The sequence below is a fragment of the Varanus komodoensis genome, unplaced genomic scaffold, assembly GCF_004798865.1.
Source record: "Varanus komodoensis strain SLA01 unplaced genomic scaffold, ASM479886v1 scaffold67, whole genome shotgun sequence".
NCBI lineage: Eukaryota > Metazoa > Chordata > Lepidosauria > Squamata > Varanidae > Varanus > Varanus komodoensis.
The window spans coordinates 623,395-643,966 of NW_025336308.1; the positions used below are offsets into that span (position 1 = coordinate 623,395).

Below are 20,572 nucleotides of genomic sequence, written 5' to 3' on the forward strand. Positions count from 1 at the left end.
AACTGGAAATTCATTTATCCCTGCCCATTTCCAAACTGGGGAAAACAGAATCATAGCCAGTTAAACTGATGTTGAATTTACAAACATGTTTGAAAATGGACTGCGGCTTTTTGGGAGGAGGGGAGGACTACAGGTGCCAGGCCCCTCTCTCATATTCTTCGCAAACTTTTTGAAATTATCTAGATTTTATTCACAGAGAGATAAGTAATATTCACTAGCGTAGAATATTCACGAGCATTTGGCATAGAATCCCCTGGCTTGAGAACAAGTTGACAGTCACTTCATACAGATACAGAATGTTCACCTTAGTTTACTTTAATGGCAGTTTATGAAAACAGTTCAGAAGCGGGAAATGGTTAGTTGTGTTTCCATTCTCACTGTTTAAAAATAGAGGTACATTCAGCTCTGCGCTATACATTACACAAAAATTTGAAGGCTTCGTTATCTACAGTTATGGCTCTCTGCCTCACACCTCAATCAGGCTGGCAGCTCTTACAGCTTCCAGCAAAACAAGGCAGCCATGCTTGCCTTTCTAAAGCCGGTGCATGCATTGTGCAAATGAAGATCCCTTTATCACCTCATGAACATACTATTTGGCAACTCTTCTTTCCAAGCCTCTCTCCAAGTGGGTAATCACAGGGAATCTTAGCATTCTGTGCTGGTAACATTTTAGCTACACAAATCCATGGATACTCCACCTACATAGAAGGAAAAAATCATGTACGCTTCTTGGCTCCCTACAAAATTGTGAACAAAACTGTATGTTAACTTGGACAGACAAATCATCTACAACTCAATCAGCAACTCTGTGTTTCCAGTAAAAACTATCCACACTTACAGGATGGACTGAGGTATAGAGATGCACACCCTGATAATCCCCATGGGCAGGTAGGATTAGCTTTATTTACAAGGGTGGATTTAAAAAGTAGAACAATGCCAGGAAAACTTATTTTGGAAGCACTGACAAGAGTTCCCAGTTCCTGCCACTAAGGGAGAGGTTTGATTTGGTAAATGTGGAGCCTCTTTCTGAGTATCCATATTTATCCTAATCTTCTTTGGAGCATATGTTTTTAAAGCTTTGGTAGCTTTTCACCAACCGCTTACCATTTCACATACATTTATTACTTTCAAATACACCTAAAACACACTATGCAATTCTAATTAATTTCAGTAAAATATGAAAAGGAAAGTTCTTCCCCTTCTTCTATATATTACTGATCAGAACTACTATGACCTATTTTGATATTCCTTCAAAGTGCCAGATCTTTTTTTCTGCCAAGGCAAAATATGCCCAAATGATTTGGCTGGGCTCAATGCCATAAGTGTTGTTCACATTTCAAAACAAGGCCTTTGAAGTATTTCCTGTGACCCATTTTCACAAACTGTTGCCAGGCAATTTCCCCATGCCCACCCCATAATCATCACTCTAGAATACTGCACAACAGGGCATGTATTATGATTAAGAGAGTGCCAATGATAAACATATATGTTTGCAAATGTGATTTGATTATATTTACATTTAAACCACCTCAGCAGTACATACTCATGCCACATGCTCAAATCCAAATTTCTGAAGGCTCAATAAAGTGTGGTGTAGTGGTTAAGAGCACGGGACTGGGACCCAGACGACCTGGGTTCGAGTCCCCGCTCAGCCATGGAGCCAACTGGGTGACTTTGGGCCAGTCACAGACTCTCAGCCCAACCTACCTCACAGGGTTGTTGTTGTGGGGATAAGATGGAGGAGAAGATGTAAGCTGGCTTGAGCCCTTTGCAGGAAAAAGGCAGGATATAAATAAAACGTGGAGAAAGTAAAAGAGAGTAAAAATCCTCAAATCCATTTGATCTTTCCCCAGTGCTTATTGTGCCTGTGTAACTATATTTTTCAGTAAACAGCAAACTTTCAGTGACTCCATCTAGCCACCTCCTTCTCTGATTCTCATTATTACTCTGTACTAAACATGTTACCTGATCTTTCTAAGGGAGATCTCTGGCTCCTAAGGGCCCGCAAAGCATAGCCAAGCACCAACTTTTTATTTTTCCCAGTGTGCTAAAAACACAGACCTTTGAAAGTCCTTCGGTCATAAAGTGGCTGAACCTGCTACCAAAGTGACACAAGAATATCAGAGGAGTTTCTGTCAACTATGTACATGTCAGAGAGAGCTGATGCTCAGACTGACTCTTAAGAGGAGACATACAAGTGAACACGAGCCTGCCAGCAAAGGGGGTGGGGCTTCATAGGATCATTTTGCATTCATTTTTGTACCCTGTATCTTTGCTTGTAAGACTACTATTTTGCAGTAAATGATATGCACAAAGAAAAGGAAAAGCTTGCAGTAGAAAAAGTGGATTAAGTTATTTAAAATTTAGAAAGGGGACAATAGAGAATCTCATTTGGATCCAGAAACAACTTGTAGCTAACCATCTTCACTTGAGACAGACTGCTAATCAAAGAGTGTGGAATTTCAGGACACCACTCACATATGGTCGCCATGTTTTGGCAGGGAAATCGTGATTTACATATTTCAAACCAGACCACCATAAAAAGTGCCTATAGTCCCAATGACAAATAATCAGTGTGCACAGGAAATGCGTATGTTGGCAAATGTGGTTCCTACAAGGGAACAGTCGTAGATCAACGGTACAAGATAGACTTTGCACACAGAAGGTCCCAGGTTCAACCCTGGGAATCTCCAGATAGGGGTGGGAGAATTCCTCTCTGAATTGCTGGAATAACACTGCCAGTCCGTGCACTAAGTCTCACCAATTTGCTCCATTAAAAATGAGTGCTTTGTGACTGACAGTGCCCACCATGGCAACTTTTCTGTAAATGTAAGACCCTCCCCTTTTATGGTAGCTATTTTATGAGACAGCACACAACAAGCTCTCAAATGTGAGAGCCCAAATGTGCCCACCAGCCCAAAAAGATTGGGGCCTCTGAGAAAAGACTAGAGGCATCACACATATCTGCGGCAGTGTCTTCCGTTCCCTGCTAGCCAGTAACACAGTCCAGATTTCAAGTTCTTCCCTCCAAAGGGTGAGGCAGAAGGAACTGCAGACTGACTCACTGGGATGGGGATGCCAACTCACAGAAGTCTTCTCAATTGCCTCCCTGCTTGTCTTCCTTTCTGTTACAGATGTATTCTAAGTTTTGCCCATGTACAGGCAACTGTTAAAAATAACAAATAGCGCCCACACTCTCTCTTTACTTCTTGGTTGGCCCTAACAGGAGAAAGGAGGACAGCAGGTTTGGTTCAGATGGGTTCAACTCCTCAGATACCCTTGGGGAAAGAGGTAACTGAACTAGTTTGCTCACAAAGTTTCTGTGGTTCACTACTGGAATGAATTGCGGGCAATAATATGGCACAAGAACCATGTTTATGAACACTCATGTTATTTGCACTTCAATGCTTTGGGAAAAACACCAGGGCTCCAGGTCACGCTGACTAGATCTCATCTTGACACGATCCTCTCATTGATCAGCATCTCTGACCACAGTTATCTTGCAGCTGACCCAGAAATAAACAGCCAGTCACAGCTAAAAAGCTAACAAAACACTCTGCATAATGGACCAACTTCTTCTGGGTTGCCATGGCTCTTGTGAAGCATAAATATCAAGTATCCTGCAAAGCAACAGCCCCTGGTTTCAGAATCCAGTTTCCAAGCAACTGTGCACATTGATCCGTGTGACAGAACTTCAAGGTAGAGCATTTTCATTACAAGCATAAAAGGATGCAGTCTTTGCATTGGTACCAGAATGGAATGTCAGACCAGCATTTGCCCGTGGCTACATGGGTGGTTGGAGGGAGGAAGGAAAGATACAGCTAGGGAAAATTATAGCTCGTATGCTCAAAATCAGAGCAAATACATCTGCAGAAAAATCTGTTTAATAAACCAATCTTTTCATCTGTCTCCTCCCTCTAAAGTGAATCGTTACAGTGAGTCACTTGAAAAATTGAACACTCTGTGCTAGAAGAAAGTCTAAAAAGACATACAAGGAAGTACAGACAAACTGTTTGGCAGAGCTCGGAAACCCTTTGGTTGGCAGGAGGAATTTCCTTCCTATCTACATGTTCTCTTCCTGAAACCTCTATTCTCTTTTTTCCTTTCTTTTTTTAAACATACCGGAGAGCTCAGAAATGGAACCAGACAATATGCTCCCTTCTATTAAAAAATACTAAGCTTACTTTTATGAATAGCTCCTTTAAAGTATATCCTTTTTTCTGAGGAGTAAATAGGAAAACAATGGTTCCCAGCTTCAGAGAGTGAGGGGAAAAAAGAGGCACAATTTAAATAGCATTGTATGCTAAAGCAGGGGGAAAAATCCTTCATGACCCTTTAAATAAAAGCACAAATTAGAAGAAAAATGCAGAGAAGAATCAAGTTAAGATAAACACATATAAGGAGATGAAAATCCCTACTTTCTAAGCTAATTAATCCCTCTCACAGTATTACTGTGTTTTCTTCACTAAAATGGTCAATAATCTCAGAATATAAAACTGGAAAATGACTCCCTAGTTAACAACCACACTGAAGGGAAAACAGTGACCAAGCATTTAAGCGTTACCCTGCATTCAAGTTGCAAATCCAAAGCTAATGCAGCAAATCCTTACTAGCCATTTCATTGTCATGGTTAAATGCCAGCACCTAGGGCAGTTTGATACTTAAAAGAATAATTGGCTATCCATTAAACACCCACCACCCTAAAGCATCTTTGTTCAAGATCTATTTCAATCCCATTCCTGTAACTTTTACGACATTATTCTTAACCATTTCAATCAACTAGTCGTAAAGCAATTATGGAGCAGTTGCTTAGGTGGTAGATTCCAGATCAGGTAGTTTTCCTGCATCCATACACTTGTGATACAAAACAAACTCAGTCCTGTCCTGTCCACATGACAATAGTGCTATTTTGCATTTTAAGGTGTAAAATATGTCAAGAACTGCTATTGCCACGTAACGTCTTTAAATCAAGAGACATTGGCTTCATCAGAGGCAAGAAGTAACAAGAGAAGATCCCATTTAAATTGTTGACTGCACACATCCATCTTTCTCCTATCCTCTCAAGGATAACCAAATCCAAAGACGACCAGAGCATTGCATCTCAGATCAAGGGTACAAAATTCAGCCTTCCTGGGTTCCCAGAATAACCATGCTACTTCCCCAGGCCCTATAGCCTTCCCCCTGACAACTCTTCATTTGGCAGTTTCCCAAATTTTGAGCAGTGTTTTCCACAGTCTGAAAGGTAAAAAGACTCTACAGAGGCTGAGTTACTGCTAGTCAGAATTTTAAGCAAAAATACACTGGTATTTTTGCCTTTGGCCACGTCCCCTTTTGCCTCACTGGCATGCAGCCCCTCAAAACGGTGCTTAGTTCTCAACATGCCTACTTTAACGGTTCTGTGGAAGAGGGAATTTAACTAGGAGAGGATTGTTCTGCAGGTAGTATAAAAGCTGCACCATCCAAAATTCCATCTGGTGCGTATTAGATGCAGACACAGCCTGCCTTTCAACTAAATAGTTCTCTTTCTACATAGCTTTCATCAAAATGATTGAACAACAGTGCAAAGACATGCCAAGAAATATACCTAAATCTCAAGGTTGCTGCCCTATATTTGATTGATTGATTGATTTAGAATTTTTGTATGCCGCCCATTGCTTATAGCCTCGGGAAAGCTAATTTATAGTGTAAATGCAGAACTTGTCACTAATTGAAAGGTCTTGAAATACGGGCTTAAGTATGGGACTTAAACAACATAATGTATTGTATGTTCATTTCATTGCTTCGAGTCTCCTAAAAGCTTCCCCCGTTACATTTCAAAATGGACCCCTGCAAGAATTAAGTTAAAATGGTGTTTAGACCATGAAAACTGGAGACACTCAGAATATCGGGAAAAATTTGTGGATCACACAAAAATGTCCCAGGGTATGGCATACAAGATGGACTACAAAAGAGCATTTCCCAAGCATATTTTTTTCTTAAATATATTTAATATTTCTTAAATATAAGCACACTTTTCTTGCGCTTCACTTGTACGCTAAGTAGGATTAACTGTGAGAGGATAGTAAGAATATAAGAATGATTTACTCTCAGAAACGCTCTTCTGGACATACCTAGAGATGTAAAATTTCCAGGCTTTTTGTAGCCATGGGGCAAATAAAAAAATCACCTCCTAGAGTTTCAGGGGGGGAAATGGAAATTTTCAAAAAAATAAAAATATGCAACACTTATTTTTAGCATGCTTTTCAGAAGCCAAGCAGATATTTTTAATCTGCTGCTACATTTTTGGTCTTTTATAATTATACTTAGACTCAAGTTTTAAACACTGAGTATACTTTTTGAATATAACCAACAGTGGCTACAAAGAATGTGATTGCAGTTAGATAAGAAGGGTGTTGCCAACTGTTAATACAAAGATTTGGATGTGTGCAAAACAAAAAACCCTGCCTTAAGTAATTGCAACTTCAGAAAAAAATCATAAAACTTATTTTTCTCAAGTATTCTGGCCTAGCTACGAACACACGGAAACAAATTCTTTTTTGGAAAAGCATCAAGATTATGCAGTAACAAGTTAGATTTACCTAAGAACTCTGGTAAACAATTTCAGAGGAACTGAATGACAGCATACTTGAGATCTACCTAATCGGAGGGAAAGGAATATAAAGCTCAGCGATATCCAAAGTTTATAGCAAGTCCCAACAATACTATTAATATTCAGGCTCCAGAAGCGGTTGCCAAGCCATTCTCAAAAAATCTCTTTTAGATATTTATCATAATCTTTCCCTACTAAACTCCTAGTTTACTCTTAATATCTAAGTGTTTTTTTTCCTTTTATAGGAACATATTGTATTGCTGTATTCCCCCCTTTTGGAATTTTCTGTATGATTCTATCCTCAAAGCACTACCAAAATACCACTTTCATTTCTATTAATATATAAAATAGGCAAAAATGCTTATTTCATGTTCATTCTGTGTTTCATGATCCAATAAAAAATGGTCCCACATAAAAATAATAAAGACTGCTAAAAGGTGCTTTTGAAACACTTACATGAGATAGGGAAAAACAGTAAAAGGTAAACTATACAGGGTAGTAGACTTAATTTATTTCATCCAGACAAGTGAGCCATCTTAATAGATTTATTGTGAAACTCAAAAAAAGTGTGACAGTGTATTGCTCTCAAAGGAATTTCTTCACAGTAGTAGCACAGCGAAGAAACAGTGAATCATACAGTGGAGGCTTAATGTTCACATTGTGTATGAGATATATATGTGCACAGATAGACAAGATTATCTATGCCTGAACAATTATATTACCCCTTCATCCATTATTCTAGTTATATAAACAACTATAACAACTGCATGCATTATTATACAAAGATAATGAATCAGAAGTTGTTTGAAAGGTTCAGATGTTTGAATTAACAGAAACAAAGAGAACCCTTTCCATCAGAGGTATGAGGTGTTACCTCCACTTGCATTACTCCAAAGCTGAGTCAAGACACCAAGCCATGAAAGAAGTAGATACAACTCACTAAGTGCAAGCAAGGGTCCACTGATGCGGAGGAAAGATTCTATCAATTTGGGGCAATCCCTCTCCAAAGTGGCAATGAACAGGCAAAGCAAAATTAAGCAACCGCATCCACAAGAGCCACAATTATATTGTTTTTATATTGCGATTATTTATTTCTTGTTGTGAGCCGCCACGAGGCTTTGGCGAATGGGGCAGCATAGAAGCCTCCTAAATAAATGAATAAATAATAATCCCAGTCTCCATTCAGCCCAGGGACAAATCTGTATATTCCAATTTGACAGCTACCAACTATCTCCTTTTCACGCTGTTTTTATTTTGCTGAAATATGACAAACATTTCAAATACTGCCCTGACCAAAGTCAGTTCCTCCTTCTGAAGTCCAGAGGCTTGTTTTCTTTGTTGTAACTCTGACCTAGTACAACCTAGTACTGTTTTTCCCTTGCAGCTCACTTTATTCATCTCAAATATTCAATGATCAAAAACTTTAAAACCTCCCCAGCATCTTAATCCTGTGGTAAATACACCTTCCTAACTTCTTTGTATACTTTGGCTAAGCATCAATTCAAAGGGAGGCTGCAGCCAAGAAATTCAAAGACGACAGATAGGGAAAGGGAGCAATGAAAGAACGAGAAAAGATCAAATGTAAGGATGTTTCACTGTAGAACAAGGTCAAGATCATCCACACCATTGAATGAAAGCCGAACAGTGAAAAAGGCTGACAGGAAGAAAATAGATGCATTCAAAACATGGTGCTGGAGGAGAGCATTACAAATGAACTAACAGAAAGATGAACAAGAGGGTCCTAGAACTTTCCCTGGAAGCAAAAATGACAAAACTGAAGCTGTCATAGTTTGGACACATCATGAGAAGAAAAGGCACCCTGGAGAAGAGAACAATGCCAGGGAAAGTCAAAGGCAGAAGAAAAGGAAGCCCAAATAAGAGCTGGATGGACTCCATAAAGGAAGCCACAGTTTTGTATACAGAACAGCTAAGCAGGGATGTCATGGATAGCATATTTTGGAAGGCTTTCATTCACGGGGTCACTGTAGGTCAGAGAAAACTTGATGGCACATAACAGCAACAAACTTCTTCTTTGTGTTTACTTCACTCTTTTGTACCTCTGCATCTGGAGTAAAATCCATTAAGGTGCTTATGTCACTGCCATTTCCCTTTCACACGGCTAATTTCTGCCCCAAAGTAGCAGGTCCTGTCAATTCTTCTAGCTCTTCCAAAAGAGGAATTTAACACTTCCTGGGAGAAGCTTCAAAAACAGCAGAAATGTTCATTTCTGGAAGGAAGCACATCAGTGGAACACCGTATTGTGAGTTCCACCAAGATGGTTCCTGCCAGTTTCAGGTTGCACTAAATAACTGTTGCGCAAGTAGCTGGACAACAGCACTGGGGTGACTCTTTGCTTGAGGAAAGGAATGAGTGGTGTAAGTACTGCACTGGATTCCGCTCAGTTTCTCAGCATCAATACCACGTAAATTGTAGAATGCTACTCTCCCTTTAAGCTATACTGAAAAACCTCTGCTTGGAATTGCACGGTATATAGTGGAATGTAAAAAATGTTGCAGCAGTAGTTTAACTACTGCTAAGTGATGGGGGAACTGTCGAGACAGTGTGACCGAGTGGTTAAGAGCATGGGACTGGGACTCAGGCAATTTGGGAACCAACTGGGAGACTTGGGCCAGTCACAGACTCTCAGTCCAACCCACCTCAGAGGGTTGTTGTTGTGGGGATAAGACTAAGAGCAGGAGGAGCAGAAGGATGCAAGTCACTTCGAGTTCTTTAAAAACAAAAAAGGCAGGATAGAAATAAATAAATAAATATTAAGGTGGCCTAGCCAGTAAAGCTGGATCTTTTGTGTGGATCTTCCACACATTGGCCTCATCATTTTAACTTGTAAAAAAGCAAATCTCCTTGCAATTGGTCATACACATGACACATGTTTAGTTCTGCTGTAAGCATGAAGTAAATACCATGCCAGAGCCAGTGTGGTGTAGTAAGAGAGCCAGTGTGGTGTAGTGGTTAAGAGCATGGGACTGGGACTCAGAGGATCTGGGTTCGAGTCCCCGCTCGGCCATGGAGCCAACTGGGTGACTTTGGGCCAGTCACAGTCTCTCAGCCCAACCTACCTCACAGGGTTGTTGTTGTGGGGATAAGATGGAGGAGGAGAGATAATGTAAGCTGCCTTGAGCCCTTTGTAGGAAAAAGGCAGGATATAAATCGAATAAATAAAAAATAAATAAATAAAATGTCCTTCTTACAGGAAAACTCAGAGCAAAATGGAAGATACTCTGAAGCACAGAAAATCTCGCTCCGGCATTTGTTCTTCTACTGAAGACAGCTTACGTGATAATTATTTGTGCCTGATGCTTATCAGCTTAAACATTTCTCCCTGAGGTCTTTGCTGCATTTAGGCTCCCTCAGCATCAGAAACAAAGCCCAGTAGTCACAACATTATGCTCTCAGAAAAGAGATCCAAATTTACTTGAAACTCAAGATAGAACTTGCTGACAGAAGAATGCCCTTCAATTCTTACACTGGAATTGTTTCTTGACCTTGAAAAATAGACATATTTAACTAAAGATAATATATATCTGTGATTATCTGGAACGTGCCTTTCAGGTAGGCAGCCCATGTTTAAACACTTAAAATGACCTCTTTAGGAGTCACTCCCAAGTGACTATTCTCTGATTAAGATCAGTAATAAACCCCATAAAGGAATTCTTCATTATATAATAGAATTAATTATTCTTTACTTCTCTGGAGCTGTACAGTCATTGCATCAATATCTCACCCCCAGAAATAAGTGAACGCTGTTATCTATTTTTGGTTTTGACAAAAACATTTTCCCACGAATGCTTCCCAAGCTTTTGACACCCAGGCCGTCCGTACCCCACAGTATCATGTTCCATGTATCATTTTGTCTGAATCAATGCCATGAGAAAGGGCATGCTTCCAAACTTGCGACCTTTCATCGGTTCATAGGGAGACAGCATTTTTATTGAAAGCATAGGCACAGTTGACAGCATGGAATTTGGAAGAAACCGGAAAACCATGGTCCTTGACTCACCAAAATGCTACTTAATATTATTAGCTCAATCACCCACCATCCCTTGATCATCGCACCAATATTCAACTGTGCAGAATCTTACCTCTGAGTCACCAGAAACCACTGGAATACCTACAAGAGAACTGTAGGTTGACAGCTGACAATTCCCCTACCAACTAGCAAAAGTGTACAAAGACAGAGGAAGTGATTGCTTTTAAACTAAATCTCATCCTCGTAAACAGTGATCTGCTTTCAATTAAAAGTCATGAAATAGTCAAGAACTCTGAGGATGCACGATGATAAAGGGGGAGGAGAAAGAAAGTGACATTGCTGGTAAAAGCAAACTGAAAGCCAGGTCTGCATCAGGTCAGTCTGAAGTGACAACTGGAGGAAGTGCCTTCCAAATAGGTTAGACTGTGTCCAACATAAAAAGGTCGCTGGTTACAAAACAATATACTGGGACAAAGAGAGAGCTGCTGCACCTTTGACAGCACAAGTCCAGCAGTTATTCTATACAGACAGCACAGCTGTTGACATCCCCCACCCCTCAGCTTTTATAGAAATCAAATACATAAATGTAGTTTCCTGTATGTCTGAATAAACTGTAAATCTTCTCCTGATTGTCTAACCCCAGCAAACTCATTTTGGGTGGGTTTTTTTCATTCTTGATACTAGTCAACAACTTAATATATAACAATTCGTAACAAATTATCATCACTAGTAATACTTCCGATGCCTATATTCAGTGAACTTCTGAGGCCGACATTTTCTGAATTCAAAGAAATTACATTTGACCTACAGAACTCTGTAGCAACTGGCATTACAAAATGATCATACCCAGTTACTCATAATCATACTCAGTTACCCATGAGTCTCAAGGGAGTGGAGCCTCTAGCATGTCTTTGGTAAATTAACTATATCATCTTCTAAAACTCAATGTGGCACAGTATAAAATATATATTAAAACATTTTCTGTGCATTTGCAATTTTCTCCATTCTCATACATGCTATCTGACTCTCTTTTATAGCACTTCAAACCCATTCTTTATTTGCATATCAATACCCACAGTGCTATTCCAGCTCACAGCAGTGCATCTGAGCCCTGGGAACAAGTTGAAAGGCTTTCATATATTCCATTATTTTCAGTATTCTTTGAAACCTCTCTAATAAATATATCCTTAGAATAGCTCCCTTGATAATTGCCTTGCTAGAATAACCTCCCAAAAAAGAACTGAGGAAACTCTTCAAGGGGCTATGAGAACTGTTATATAAATGTTGGGTAAAAACAACAAATAACAACAACAACAGCACAACCCTCAAAATACTAATTGGAAGATGAATTAAATGGATGAAATCTAAGTTCAACCATTTGTTTTGTAAGAGACTGTAGAGAAACCTTAAGAAACTAATTGAGCATGAGAAAACAAATTACCCCCTTTGTTGCAATGTTTCCTCATGTAAGAAACATTCCTTTACTTTAAAAGGACATGGATCTCCTCATCCCTGAAACCCTACCCAATTAAAAAAAACAGCTTTAAATTTGGCACCTCATCAGGATGAGAGATAGTGCAGTAGAACAAGAATAAAGTCATTCAAAACCATAATCTGTTCCCTGATAGGATTTTTAGCTGCAATTTATTCAACACATTTTAACAATGACACTAGCCAACAACTAAACTGTTATCCTTTTACCCCAAATACATATGCCTTCAAGAACAGCATGCCCCATTCTCAAATTGCAAAACAGTCACACATAGAGCAACATGTGAGATATTAAGGCCTGTCTTGCTCTTCAAGGATGACTGTCAAAAACATTAACAACTTTACAATGAAATTTATTTAATTATCTTCAAAACTAACATTGTTACAAACAGTAAAACTGCACTATTGGTCCTTTGCCAATGACGTGCTAGATGACATGAAGAAGTCAGCAACAGTGCAGTATTTGTTCAATTACAACAGAGATAATATGTGTACATGACTTAGGACATGCAAAAAACAAGAATGAAATGTGGGTTGCAACTATACCACATGCTGAAAATTGTTTTATTTATATCCCATCCTTTTTCTTGCAAGGAACCTGGATTATGTAAGGCAACGTATTTCTTCTCCCTTTCTATCCTCACAACAATGCTGTGAGGTAGGTTAGGCTATGTGCCAGTGACTGGCCCCAAGTGACATAATGAGCTTCATGTTTGGGTGGAGACTAGAAACCAGATATCCCTGGTCACAGTTATAGCGGATTTAGTTATGGATGGAAAACAAGCACCATCCAGAAGCAAGCATAGCAGAGGAAAGCGGGAGAATTTAACCTGACTTCAGATAAAGTAGGAGTTACTATGATTGCAAAATCACAAGTGGAGGAAGACATATAAAAACATGTTCTTAGACCTCAGTCTACTACATATTTATTCATAAGAAAGTCTTACCAACATGCATGTAAAGGATTGCAACTCTAGCTTTGAAGTCCATTCTACCTCTAATCACATTTAAGAACACATTAAAATTATATAAAACAGCTCCTATTCAAAGTCACTCATACAGAGAGAGGTATACTAACCAGATGTTGGAACGTTTATCAAGACAATTGTTGGCAATACAGTCTTTCAAAAAAGCCAGTGCTCTGAGAACTTCCAAGCATCAAGCATTTCAGGAAGATTCCCCATCCTAATATGCATCAGCGCCATTGTGTGTCTTCATCTATTTAGTATGAAATTGTGAAGTATGACTCTAAAAATGTTCAGTTGAACATCTTTGAGTTTCCACTCAAACTAATAAGCGCAACGTACAAAGGGCTGATGTTTATTGCCATACCGATGATGATATTCAGAGCAGGGACCCAGGCATGTTCCCATTCCCTCCTATACACACTCATTGTGAATGCGTACAACGGATTAGTATGTTAAGACCCTCACACTGGGAACAATTGAAGGCAACAGAAGGGGCCGGCAGAGGTTGAGGTGGCTGGATGGTCACTGGTGTGGTGGGCATGGGGTTGGGCGAGGCCTGGGACAGGAGAGACTGGTGCACTGTGGTCCACAGGGACACAAGGAGCTGGGCACGACTTTGCGACTGAGCAAGACAAGGCAAGTAGTGAATGTTTAGCTAGCTGCCTCTTTACCCAGATGTCACAACGGAAATACTTCAGCAGAAGGCTGGATCTTAAGTTTCCCTTGCTTGCCGGATGTTCCTCATACCTGTACATAGAAATGATTTTTAATGGACAGTGTAGGAATTTACATTCTTTTTGTTTGTTTCTTGCCTCTCATACCTCTAAGTTGCTTAAATTCTATCTTGGAAGCTAAGCAGGGTTGGGCTTGGTTGAAATCTGGATGGAAGACTTGAGTCCTTCATTGAACAGGTGGTTGGACCTGATGGCTGCTAGGCCCTTTCCAGCTGTATGATTCTATGATTCAATGATCGATGAACTTTTTAAACGCCCACTAACAGCATTAATTCTATTAGTATTACAGACAAAAGAATAAGTTCAACAGTTTGGAGTGGTAGAAAGGATGGTGTAGTTATACATGATGTTCATGGCAAAGCTTTCATGTGAATCTACTACAATGAGCACAAATGGCACAATGAGCTGGGGGATCTAACAATTTCTGTTCATGGAATTTCAAGCAAACAACAAATTCAATGCAAGCACATTTTATCTTACAGGAAAAAATAGATGCACAGATTAAAACACTCCTGCCTCCCTCACAGTACGAGTAGTCAATGTATTTCAAAACAATAGCTATAGAAGCCAGCAACTTGTCTTTTCTCTTCTCTCATGCCTTACCAATTGTACAAGGATAAGAGAGTAAAGGAAGCAAGAATTCTTTTGCAGAAGCTATAGTTTTCTCTTCTCTGAAAAGAGGAAACAATGGCCTGGTTCTGATAATCTTACACTGAACAGCCTGGCACACAACCATGAATTTTTCTAAATAAGTATGCAATACTCTTAAAGATATTACCCAAGATATGATTTATTTGTTCAGCTGAACTGAAAGCGTCTTGCACAGAGAAGAATGGACGAGAACAATGTAATCCTCAAAAGGAAAAAAGGAGGGATATAAATGCAATGTAATAATACATGGGAAAACCCTCTCCCTTAGGAAAGTATGATGAATGAGAGGCAGAACCTTGGAGCAAACTTTGCTAGTTCTGGGAAGACTGTGTGGAGAAAGAAGCATCCTTCCTGAGTATCATCCGGATGGCTACCAAAATGGATGGTTAGCAGATGCAAGTTACATAGTGGAGCAATGGGCTGAGGAGTGGTTTTAAAAAGGAACTATTTATAAAGCTTTGAAAAAGTGGGATGTCACATTCAAGTTTTTTTACTATGCTGTGCAAAGCCCTCGGTCAGGAGAGCCCAAAAGCGTTGGGCTAATATCAGTGCTTCTCAAGAAGTTGCTTACTACAACACATACTTAATACACTATTTACTTCTATGTTCATTATTTTAAATCAGCTTAGGATCTTCACATAACTCATTAAGCTAAAGAATTCCCAAGTTCATTGCACACAGAACTATGGTACTAAGGACTGGTTCAAAGGTGAATCATTTATACAGTTTGAAGCAAGTTCATAGCAGGATTCTCACCATTCTCTTATTAATCCCTGATGTTACAGCTTGACCTGCAGTGTCATCAAAACATTCATGCATTTTAAGAAAACCCCTCCAGCATTCAAAAGATAACTGGAATTGGTCCAGGCTAAGAGGGGCTGGTTTCCTGCTGCTGCTCCCATCATAACCACTTCACGTTACAACATTACTGACATGAATGTCAGCCCACTAACACAAAGTAAAATTATTCTAGCATCTACTAATACCATGCTAAAAAAGGAAATCATGGATAAACAGCTTTGTGAAACAAGAAACTGACACACCATAGGGGAACCTAAGGATTTGAAAGAAAGCCAAGGGAATTAGTAAGAAAAATAAGCTGTTTAAAATGGAGAAATCGGCAAAAATAAAATCCTAGTATTGCTGCAAAGATAGGATTCACTATCTAAGTCTGCTTTGCCAGCATTTAGTTATATTTACCGAAAGCTCATCGCAATGAAACACCCAGCCTTTTACTCCTCCTCCATCTACAGTTCCATAAACTCAGATGTGGGACCAAAGGCAGCTTTCTATGTTCCGAGGGTATAATGAGGCCTGGGGAAAGCATATATACTAGCTCCGCAAAACCTTGTCAGGGTGTAAAAATGGCACAAATGCACAAGTTTCAAAGAGCATTCCTTTTAATATTTCATAACAACCAGGAATACACAGGGTCTTACTGCAGTCCCCAATGGCCTGAAAGATGAAACACCCCATCCCATTCTCCTTAACACAAAGACTTCCCTACTTTATTAACATTTATGTTCCTAAACTTTATACCCCACAGACCTACTGCCCCCGCCACATGCAGTATAGAACAGATCAAAAGCAAGTGAGAAAATTCTCTTCATACTGCTTCACCAAAGCTTGAGGGTAATAAAACTGTTTTAACTGGCCATCTAACACCACAATTCTATGAATGTTTACTGAAAAGTAAGTCGTACTGTGTTCAGTGTGGCTTTCTTCTGGCAAAGAACACAAGATGGAGAAAGAGAGATATCTCCTTTTCCACTTTCTCAACACCATGCATAATTTTAAACACCTCTGCAATGTCACCCCTTTTTTCTAAGCTAACCAATCCCAGTTCTTCTAACCATTTATCACAGGAAAGTTGCTCCAACTTCTTCATTTCTGCTGCCCTTCTCTGCACTTTTTCCAACTTAATAATGTCATTTTTCAGGTGTAGCAAGCGGAAATGGACACAATATTCTTGAGGACAAAAGTCCCTCATTGCTTCTGGCCTGACCTCTATCCGAGAAACAGACCATGCCAGCAAAAGTCATATAAAAACCCTCTTTATTGTAGGTGCGCACCAGCAATAAACAGTGAGCCCATCCAGTGGGGATCAGTTCCTTTCATTCATCTAATGTACCCTACATATTTATTTAATTTGGCAGTGACAGGAAATGTCATTACAAGATGCATTCATAATAAAGACAGGATGCAAACATTAGCAGTAAAGAAAACTTAATAAGGAAACATTTAGCTACTTTTGTAGAGGGTTATCTTGACTTACTCTTCTCGCTTGGTGCCAAAACATACACTTATCTTTACCAAACTTTCCTGACCTTCTTGATATTTTATATTCTTCTTTTATATTTATAAAGGTATATTTTTATTCTTATGTCTGACCTTTGCATATTTTCTTAAATATTTTAAGTATGGTTGGACCAAAGATATGTATAAGAAAAGTACAATCTTGGCAGGTTTATTTTCAATTCCTTTCCTAAATATGCCTAAAATGGAGTTTGCCTTTTTCAGAGCAACTGCACTCTAGCTCAGCATTTTCACTGAGCTTGACATTACTTTCATTCACTGTTATTTTATACAGTTATGTGTATTTTATATTGTTATTTATGTATTTTAATTAATTTATTTGTAAGCCGCCCCGAGGCTTCAGTGAATGGGGCAGCCTAGAAATTTTCTAAATAAATAAATAAATAAAAAGTCGCTTTAAGCACGAGGAGAGTATGAAAACACGATGACAGTCACAACAAAATACACAAATGCCTATTGCAGAAATACTGATCATGATTCTGAGAGTTTCTTCAGGCAATTCAAAGTTATGAGCCACTATGAGATGTCACGTATCCATTTGACCAGAGATTAAGAGAGGCTACTTCACCAATGATGAGCATGCCGATAGTGGTTAACCCTTCAGCAAAAGCGCTATACGCGCAATCATGGTAAGGGATGGCACAACACCCAACGTGGAGCGGCTTCGCCTCTTATCTCTCGAATCAGGAAGCAGGCACAGGCCACAGAGAGGATGCAAGCACCTGCTGCTCGCCCCACTTGTGTCGCCCACACTGCAGGTTGGCCAAGGCACCTATCGTGAACAGCAACCGTTCCACATTATTTCCAAGTTGCCGGAAAGCAAGAGATGCACTTTGTCAAAGCTTGTGCTTTGGCACAAAGCAAGAGATGCACTAGATCTGGGAAGGCAGAACTCTTCGGATACAGAAGAAAAAGAAGTAAATGGGGCTTTTGATATTTAAAGCTTTACATTCATTGCCTTACAGAGTAATGGGTACTGGGCATGGTGGCTGTGTATTACCTCCGATATCACTGGCGATCTGCAAAATAATCGCCATTTTACATAAAGACACATGGACGAGTTATGAAGTTTCAGCATTCCTCCAAAGCAGGGAGGAAGATGTATTAATATATTCATTCTTGCCTTAAACCCATCCAATCCATTGCTCCTGCATTCATCTGATGCCATGGCACTATGCAACATGAAGGCAGGGTTGCAAACTCGGACATAGTTACTGTTGGGCACAGCATTCTTGAACACTAGGACCCAGTTCACATGTACTAACATTCCATGGGTTGCGTAAACCATGAGTTGTCAAAGCAGCAGCAAATGAGGCTGCTACCTCCTGTACCATCACTTTCAATTAACGACTCATGAATGCTGCTTCAAATTGTTGGGTTAATTTTGGGCTGTTTAACCCCTTAAGCAACTCCAAGTCCTGACATCATGTCAACAAACCGGAAACTAGCATGTTACTGGAAAGCAAAAGCAAAAAGTGCTAGATATTACCACTCGATATTGACAATTCCTGGATTAAATTGCACTGGAATTGCCTTTATGTGGGAACACGGTCACTTAATAGGGAGCAAAATGCACTGAATACAGTGGGCCTTACTTCTAAATAGTCATACACTGTGCTATCAAGTTCATCATCATCTTTACTCTGATATTTCTCCTCTGTTTATTTTAAGAGCCTAAGCTCCTTTGAAGTAGGGACTTGTCCTTATATTCTTCAACAAGAGCATGGACAGAGATTGTTCATTATAACAATTAACACAGGACAATGTAAAAAGCCCATGCAGTACTTATTTAAAACATCTTATGAAGCTACTCTTCAGCTTTATAGATATTGTGGCTGCATACAGAAGACAGTCAAAATAATTATGCTAAAATAAAATACACAATTTCTAAAAGGCAAGTAAATACGTTCAAAAACAATAGTGTGCAGGGAGATCCAGGATCTAAAAGCCATTCCTTTACAAAGCTCACCCAGTGTCCTTGGGCCAGTCTCTCCCCTCTCTCTCTATCTCTTTCTCATACACACACTCATCCCCATTCAGCCTAACCTACCTAACAGGGTTGTTGTGAGGAAAACCAGTGGGGTGGGAGAATAGCCATATATACTGCCCTTGCTTCACCACAGGAAAGCAGGAGCAAAATGAAACCACCTGCAAGTTGGAAATGCACAAAAGTTTCAAAAGTCTCTATAGGAACCAGCATGGCAAGAGCTTTGGTCTGGGACTCGGGACCACCAGGTTCTGGTTCCCCTCGGCCGCTGCGCATGTTGGGGGGCTCTGGCCAGCGACTGCCTCTCGGCCTGACCTACCTCACAGTGTTGTTGCGAGAAGGAAAGTGGCAGGAGGCCGAAAGCCGCCTTGGCTTCCTCGCAGAGGGTCGACGTTGCGGAGGTCACACTGAGAGAGAAAAAGGAGATCAACGTAAGCCACTCGGAGTTCTCCCCAAGAAAAAGGCGGGACATGAATCGAAAAAATCACTCGGGGAAACTAAGCATGGCGGGAGGGGCGGCACATGAGGCCCGGCAGGCCCGGCGCTCTCCCGCCCGCCTCCCCCCGTCGCCGTCGCCGAATTTTGCGGCGGGGCAGGGAAGGCAGGTGGACGGAGGGGCGGTCGGAAGGGCGAAGAGGCACGGCTGGAGGGGGGCGTGGGGGGTCCGGCAGGCTTTCCTCAGCCCGGGGGGCCCTGGTCGCCCCCTCCCCAGTCAGAACCGCCAAAGGGGGAGGAAGCACTCCGGCCTCCGCCGCCCCCCCACCGCGCACTCTCTCTCTCTCTGCAGCCCACCTCCTTACAGGCCTCATTCCCCCCACACGCCTTGGAAAGGACGCCGTCCGGCCTCCCCCCCACTGACCTGCCGGAGACCGACGGGGGGCGGGGGGCTTCCCCGGAGACTTCTGCCCCTTCACCCCCACTCGGCCACCTTCATCCTCCTCGCTCTGCCCCGCTCGCCCCTCCTCACGCACGGGCGCACCGCCGCCCCCCAGGCCCTCTCGTATCCTTCCGCCTCCCCCCTCCTCAGGCTTCTCCCCTCACAAACACAGGATCCCCTCCTTCGGAAACCCCGCCCTGATCCCCTCGTACCAAAGAGGCAGGTGTCGATTGGGGGCTCCCTTAAAAATAAATTAAAAAACATATCCGTTGCGGGGCTATTTTCCACCGCGGAAGGCTTCTTCGCTGGAGGGCGCTACGAAAGGACATCGCAGTACGCGCTGCGCTCGCGGTGCATATTGGGAGCCGTAGTCTCGCAGCGGCGCTGGGGCGGGCTTGGGCTGGACGGCGAGGGCGAGCGCGGCGCATGCGCGCGGGGCGCCTCCGGCCTCGGGGCGGCGTGCGCGCGGGGGCGGGGGGCGCCAGGGGGCGGGGCCGCGCTCGCGCTCCGGCGGGCGGGCGGGAGGCAGGCCGGTACTTTTGCATAGTTCGCGAGAGAGTTGCGGCGCGCGAGGGGCGGCCGGGCGAGCCGAGCCGGGGCGAGCCGAGCCGAGGGGCGGACGCGGCTCGGCGGCCCGACGCAAGCCGGACGCCTCCCGCCGCGCCGTCGGGGCAGGTAAACATCGCGCGCTCGGGAGAGTTCGCCGCCGGCTCCGGCGGGACAAAGGCAGGCCCGGAGGAGCGCGGTCCGGGAGCCTCGGGGGTCTCTCCCCACGCCCGGCCGGGACGGCGTGGCATCGGGATCGCCGCCGCTGGGGGGGGGGGCGATCTCGGCGCGAGCCTGGCGGCGGGGCGGCGCGGGGCGGGGGGGGGGCGGGGGGGGGGGGGGGGGGGGGGGGCGGGAATGCCCCGCCAGGCGGTGATTGACAGCTGCTCGCCCCCCCCGGCATGCACGCACATCCCGCCCCCCCC

The 20,572-nt window shown here is 42.1% G+C and overlaps 2 protein-coding genes across 8 annotated transcripts in view; one reads left to right on the forward strand and one right to left on the reverse strand.

The window, feature by feature from the left end:
• HMG20A (high mobility group 20A) overlaps window positions 1–19,922 on the reverse strand; it is a 42,064-nt gene extending 22,142 nt beyond the window's left edge. For 2 of the 4 annotated variants that reach the window (XM_044450470.1, XM_044450474.1), the window contains exons 1-2: window positions 19,584–19,695; window positions 19,044–19,131 (exon numbers count right to left, since the gene is read on the reverse strand). The gene's annotated coding sequence lies outside the window, so the exon portion shown is untranslated. Of the gene's footprint in view, window positions 1–1,707; window positions 1,724–19,043; window positions 19,132–19,583; window positions 19,696–19,813 lie in introns of those variants that run through there. The other 2 variants (XM_044450471.1, XM_044450473.1) reach the window with 2 other exon arrangements.
• A 221-nt stretch (window positions 19,923–20,143) lies between these two features.
• PEAK1 (pseudopodium enriched atypical kinase 1) overlaps window positions 20,144–20,572 on the forward strand; it is a 67,096-nt gene continuing 66,667 nt past the window's right edge. For all 4 annotated transcript variants that reach the window (XR_006416630.1, XM_044450483.1, XM_044450485.1 and 1 more), the window contains exon 1: window positions 20,144–20,276. The gene's annotated coding sequence lies outside the window, so the exon portion shown is untranslated. The remainder of the gene's footprint in view (window positions 20,277–20,572) is intronic.